Raw genomic sequence first — 6399 nt, 5'->3', positions numbered from 1 at the left:
TTGGCAGAAGTACAGGCCTACTGTACCTCCTGACTTTTCTCGTTGTGCTTGCCCTTCTCCTATTCTGCATATTGTCACAAAATGAATTCGCACACTGTCTCTTACTTCCCTAATGTGGCATTTCTTCTTACAGTTACTGGGCTTTGCTGTTTTCCCTTCATTTCTCCATATCCCCGTCATCCGCTGACACCATAAATCAAGTCGCAAAATTAACTAATAAAACCGACTGTTGGATATACCCCAGGGGAACTCAAAACTTAGAGGAACTCTACTTATTGGCCCTCCCTAGCTCCATCGAACAGCTGTATAATCTATCAGGCCAATATTATGGGATGGATTACCTTTTGTATGGAGGCCAAAGGCAGGTAGAACCTGACGCTTTTGGCACAGGTCTAGTTGTCTGTGTAGGTACAGTTTCCGGGCTCTTAGGAAAGGCACAGCTCTGTTTCCAAAACCTAGATGGATGGGGACCCATTTTGGGCTGGCTAAATGACTCTTTGTAATTACACTCTTAGTTTTAATCAGACTAGCCTGGAATGGGATCCCTGGTCAGAGGAAGATGAATATAATGTACACGAAGGTAATTTCACTTTATGTTGGGGAAATTCAAGGAAAAATGTGACTAAGAAATATATTAATGAAGACCATACCCCTATAAACAGCTCGGCCCTGGGAACTAAATAGGTGGGGATTGGTGTGACCACCGGACACTTACTTAGTTTAACCTCCCGACAAGATTCTCCTCCAACATATAACATAATTCAGCTAATATTCAGAAATGTTATGCCAATTCCCCGGTCACACTCATAATCACTCAGAGCCCGGATTCTCCCCTTCATGTATAGATGATTACTTCCACAGGGTTTGGCCTTCCCAATATAATCCCAGGCCACGGGACCCCAGCCTATTTCCAGAGGAAAACTCCCAAAAGGTCAGAGCCTGGCTCTAGGGACCCACAACAGGGGTATCCTTGAGGTGCACTGGATTTTCGTTTCTATGTGGTAACGAGGTCTATCTAGATCTTCCCACACTTTGGAGGGGCTCCTGCACAGTAATTGCTGTGGTCCCAGAGGTGACCATTATGACTACAAAGGATTTAGCTTTCTCAGGAGGCATTCCCAACCTTGGGTCCTTCCTCAAGGAGGCCTTAAGACCTGTCCTGGAGAGACAAAAACGAACCGCTGCTTGGTGGGGACATGCTTATGATAACCCAGTTCTTGATCAGCCTGAAATAATACGTAGCGTCTTTAGAGGGCTCTCCTGGTTTGCAGGCATACCCCTCTTAGAGAGGAGCGTTCTCCATCTCACCATCATGGTCCAGGAATCTTGGAAGGCTACAGTAGCAGCCATTGAGGAACAGCAGTCAGCCCCAGGCTCTCTGGCTGAGGGGGTTTTACAAAATAGGAGGACCCTTAGTGTTATAACAGCTGAGGGTGGGGTGTCTCTACCCTACTAAATGAAACATGCTGCTTCTATATTAATACCTCCGGCCAGGTTGAAGACAACCTTCAGATTCTAAAGAAAAACATCAAATTAATAGAAGATTTAAAAGAGACAGCAGGACAGGGCCCCAAGCTGGCTTTCCAACCTCCTCTCCTCTATGGGGATCCAGATATGGACATGGCTATTGCCCTTGTTGGGATCATTAATCCTGACAGCCTTTGTTTTGTTGTTTGGCTCCTGCATTATAAACACTTATCTAGGTTCATCTCCCAACAGGTTCAAAAGATTCAATTCCAGATGGTGCTACAACAAGGGTACCAGCCAGCTGGCACGTGGACTACGTTGGAACAAGTTGCCTTTTCATTCCGAGGGCTCTCATCTCCCTCCGTAAATACACCCTGACAGAGAGTGGGCACTGGGACCCAGGGCCCCATGATGCCCCCGTCCAGCAAGAAGAAGCTAGGAATGGTCATCGCCCCTTTCCCCAGTGACCTGGGTTCCTATGGCCCGAGACAGCAATAGGTAGATAGTCAGTCATGAGCGGGGTGTTAAGGGGCCAAAGATTTGGCCCATAAATAGAGAGGGGAATGTAGATCCCTATATCGAGGGCACAGGACAAAAATCTCCGGAATTAACCGAGCCCCCATAGCAGCTGTTGCCATAGGCTCTCCTGACCTAAACTGGACAGCCCCTGACTCCATATCAGGTACAATATTCACCATGTAGCATCCTGACCAATCACCTAATGCCATCCTGCCAGCAGGAGTTTTCTTGTCTTGAGGCTGTAAAAGTTAGCTACCAGCCCACAAAGGGGGTCGGCTCTCCCTGGTCTATCAGGAAGTCAGCCCGCTGTATTTGCAGCACCCCTCACTAACTCTGCTCTTTGTTCTCAATAAACTCACTCTCATCTAAAATACTTTGTGTCTGGAAATTCTTCCAACCCGCGCATGGACCACAACAACAATCTCTAAAGAATGAAATGCTTGTATAAATCTAACAACATGTATAGAATTTGTGTGCCAAACATTACAAAGTACTGATAGAATGAAACCAAAGAACACCTAAATAATTGAAGAGATATACAGTGTTCATGAATTAGAATATGAAACAGTAAATGTGTCAATTATCCCCAAATTGATTTACAGATTTAATACAGTATTAGTCAAAGTTCTAGAAGCATTTTATAGACTAGCTCATTCTAAAATTTATATGGAAAAGCAAAGGAACTTAAATAGACCCAAATTTTATTTTAAAAGTAGAATAAATTGGAAGAATCATAATACTTGATGTTGAGAGATACTCTAAAGCTACAGTAATCAAGATAGTGAAGGGACAGATACATAGATTAGTGGAAAATAGAAAGTCCAGATATGTATGCATATAAATATGGCAAATTGACTTTGACAAAGATGCAAAAGGAAGGACATTCTTTCAAAAAATGGTGTTTGAACAATTGACCCTCTGTGTGCAAAATGAAATGAGCCTTAACCTAAACATACACCTTATGCAAAAAATTAGCAGTTATTTATAGATCTGACTACAAAATGCAAAACTATAAAAATTTAAAAAGAAGACATAAGAGGATATATGTATAACTGATTCACTTTGCTGTACACCTAAAACCAACAAAACACTGTAAATCAACTATACTCCAATAAATTTTTTTTAATGAAGAAAAAATATAAAAAGAAAACATAAGAGAAAATCTTTGGAACCTGAGGTTAAGCAAAGAGTTCTTAGACTTGACACCAAAAGTGCAATCCATACAAAAACACATTAGTAAATTCAACCTTATCCAATTTTAAAACTTATGTAAAAGACAATATTAAGAGAATGAAAAAATGATATAGACAGGAATATTTGCAAATCACATATTCAAAAAAAATCTTCTCTCCATAATATATAAAGAACTTTCAAAACTCAACAATAAGAACTTAAAACTCAACAGTAACCAACAACCCAACTGAAAATTGGAGGGTGGAAGGGAGGGTGGAAGGGAGGGTGGGACGAATTGGGAGATTAGGATTGACATATATACACTACAATGTGTAAAGTAGATAGCTAGTGGGAACATGCTATAAAGCACAGGAAGCTCAGCTCAGTACTCTGACGACCTAGGTGTGTGGGATGGCAGCAGGAAGGGAGGTCCAAGAGGGAGGGGATATAGGTATACATATAGCTGATTCACTTCATTTTACAGGAGAAACTAACAACATTGTAAAGAAATTACACTCCAATAATTTAAAAAAGACATCAACATACACTTCCCCAAGGCAGATATAATGATGACAAATAAGCACAAGAAAATATATACAACATTATTAGCAATTAAGGAAATTACAAGTTAAACTATAATTAGACTCTACTACACATCTATTAGAATGCCTTAAAAAATAGGAACAATATCAAGTTGTCATGAGGTCCCAGAGCAACTGGAACTCTCATATATTGCTGGTGGGTGGTGGGGGCAATGCAAAAGGGTACAGACACTTTGGTGGAAAACAATTTGAAAATTTATAACAAAATTAAAAGTACTCGAGTACTCTTCTCAGCGGTTTTCCCTAGAGAAATGAGAACTTATGCTCATATTAAAACCTGTACATGCATGTTTATACCAGCATTATTCATAATTTTCAATACCTGGAAATAACCCAAATGCCCTTCAATGGGAGGATGGATTAATAAACTGTAGTACATCCACCCAATGGAATACCACTCAGCAATAAAAAGGAATCAACCATTAATATATACAATAACTCTGATGAATCTTAAAGACAGTATATTACATGAAAGAACCCACTCACATAGCGCTAATTACTATAAGATTTCATTTATATGGCATTCTCTAAAAAGCAATACCAGGCTTCTCTGCTGGTGCAGTGACTAAGAATCCACCTGCCAATGCACGGGACACGGGTTCAAGCCCTGGTCTGGGAAGATCCCACATGCTGCAGAGCAACTAAGCCCGTGTGCCACAACTACTGAGCGTGCTCCCTAGAGCCCGCAAGCCACAACTACTGAGCCCACGTGCCACAACTACTGAAGCCCACACACCTAGAGCTCATGCTCCGCAACAAGAGAAGCCACTGCAATCAGAAGCCCATGCACCGCAATCAAGAGTAGCCGCCACTTGCCTCAACTAGAGAAAGCCTGCACGTAGCAACGAAGACCCAACACAGCCAAAAATAAATAGATAAAATAAAAAAATAATACCATGGTGATAGAGAGCATATCGTTGGTTTTGAGGGGTTATCAATGTGGTGAGGAGCGGCTATAAAGAGATAGCATAACTAAGTTTTTGGTGTGAAGGAACTGTTTTGTATCCTGAAGTACAATGATGGCTACCCAAATCTATACATGTGTTAAAATTCACAGAATTAAACACCAAAGTTAAAAAGGTCATTTTTATTGTATGATAATTTTTAAGTAAACTTTGAAGAGATGAATTGACTATTTGAAGCATAAATATTTTTTGAAATTTATTACATATGTAGGGTAAAATGTATAATGATAGCACAAAAGACAGAAGGCAGAAACTAGAAGTGTACAGCTGTAATGATGTGACATTGTACTTGAAGCAGCACAGTATTGCTTTAAGGTAGATTATAATGTTGCAAACTGTGTATTATTAAAAAAAGTATAAAAGGAAAACAAGGGGGGTATAATTAATAAGTCAATAATGGAGATAAAATGAAAACATAAAAATACTCAGGCCAACAGAAAACAGGAAAAAAAAGAAAAAACACATAAAATATAAAGCAGGTAGGAAGATGATAGATTTAAATCCAAACATGTAAATAGTCATATTAAGTGTAAAAGGTCTAAACACCCAATTAAAAGGCAAAGATTCTAATACTATATTTAAAAACAAAGCAAGCCCCAACTGTATGTTGTGTACCAAAACCTATTTTTAAATATAAAGATACAGGTAGGAAAAATAAAAGAATAGAAAGAGACATGTCATGCAAATGCTAGTCCAAAAAAGCTAGTGTGTCTATATTATTATAAGAGTAGACTTTAGAGCAAGAAATATTAACAGGTATAAATAAAGGTATTCTACAACAATAAAGGGGTAACTTTATCAAGAAGACATGACAATTGCAAATCTTTATACATCTAATAAGGGTGCTTCAAAATACATGAAGCAATAAGGACTTAAACATAAGACATGACACCATAAAATTCTTAGAAGAGAACATAGGCAAAACATTCTCTGACATAAATTGTACCAATGTTTTCTTAGGTCAGTCTTCCAATGCAATAGAAATAAAAACAAAACTAAACAAATGGGACCTATCAAACTTACAAGCTTTTACATAGCAAAGGAAACCATAAAAAAAAAGACAACCTATGGAATGGGAGAAAATATTTGCAAATGGCATGACTGACAAATGCTTACTCTCCAAAATATAAACAGCTCACGCAAGTCAACAACAACAACAACAAAACAACCCAATAGAAAAATGAGCAGAAAACCTTAATAGACATTTCTCCAAAGAAGATATACAGATGGACGGTAGGCACATGAAAATATGCTCAACATCAGTAATTATTAGAGAAATGCAAATCAAAACTACAATGAGGTACCACCTCACACGGGTCAGAACGACCATCACTAAAAAGTCTACAGAGGGGATGGAGTCAAGATGGCAGACTAGGAGGACGTGAAGTTTGCATCTCTGCACAACTAGGGCACCTACCAGGCACTGGTGGGGGACTATGGACACCTAAGGGGATGGAAGAAACCCCCCGAGGAACCAGGTAGGACATGACAGGGAGGAAGGGAGAGGAGTAGAGGCAGGATAGGAGTGGCACCCCTGAGGGATGGCTGGGGGAGTGGAGGGGTTCCCACGCCTAGAGGGACCCACCCATGTTTAGGGGATCAACTGGGACAGGGGAGACCCTCGGGAGAGCAGAGGATGGGAAGGGAACATAGCCAGTGTTTACCCTGCCCAC

The sequence above is a fragment of the Monodon monoceros genome, unplaced genomic scaffold (assembly GCF_005190385.1).
Source record: "Monodon monoceros isolate NGI ecotype Baffin Bay Population unplaced genomic scaffold, NGI_Narwhal_1 Super_Scaffold_10, whole genome shotgun sequence".
In the NCBI taxonomy this organism is placed as follows: domain Eukaryota; kingdom Metazoa; phylum Chordata; class Mammalia; order Artiodactyla; family Monodontidae; genus Monodon; species Monodon monoceros.
Note: the sequence above shows the minus strand (reverse complement) of the source record.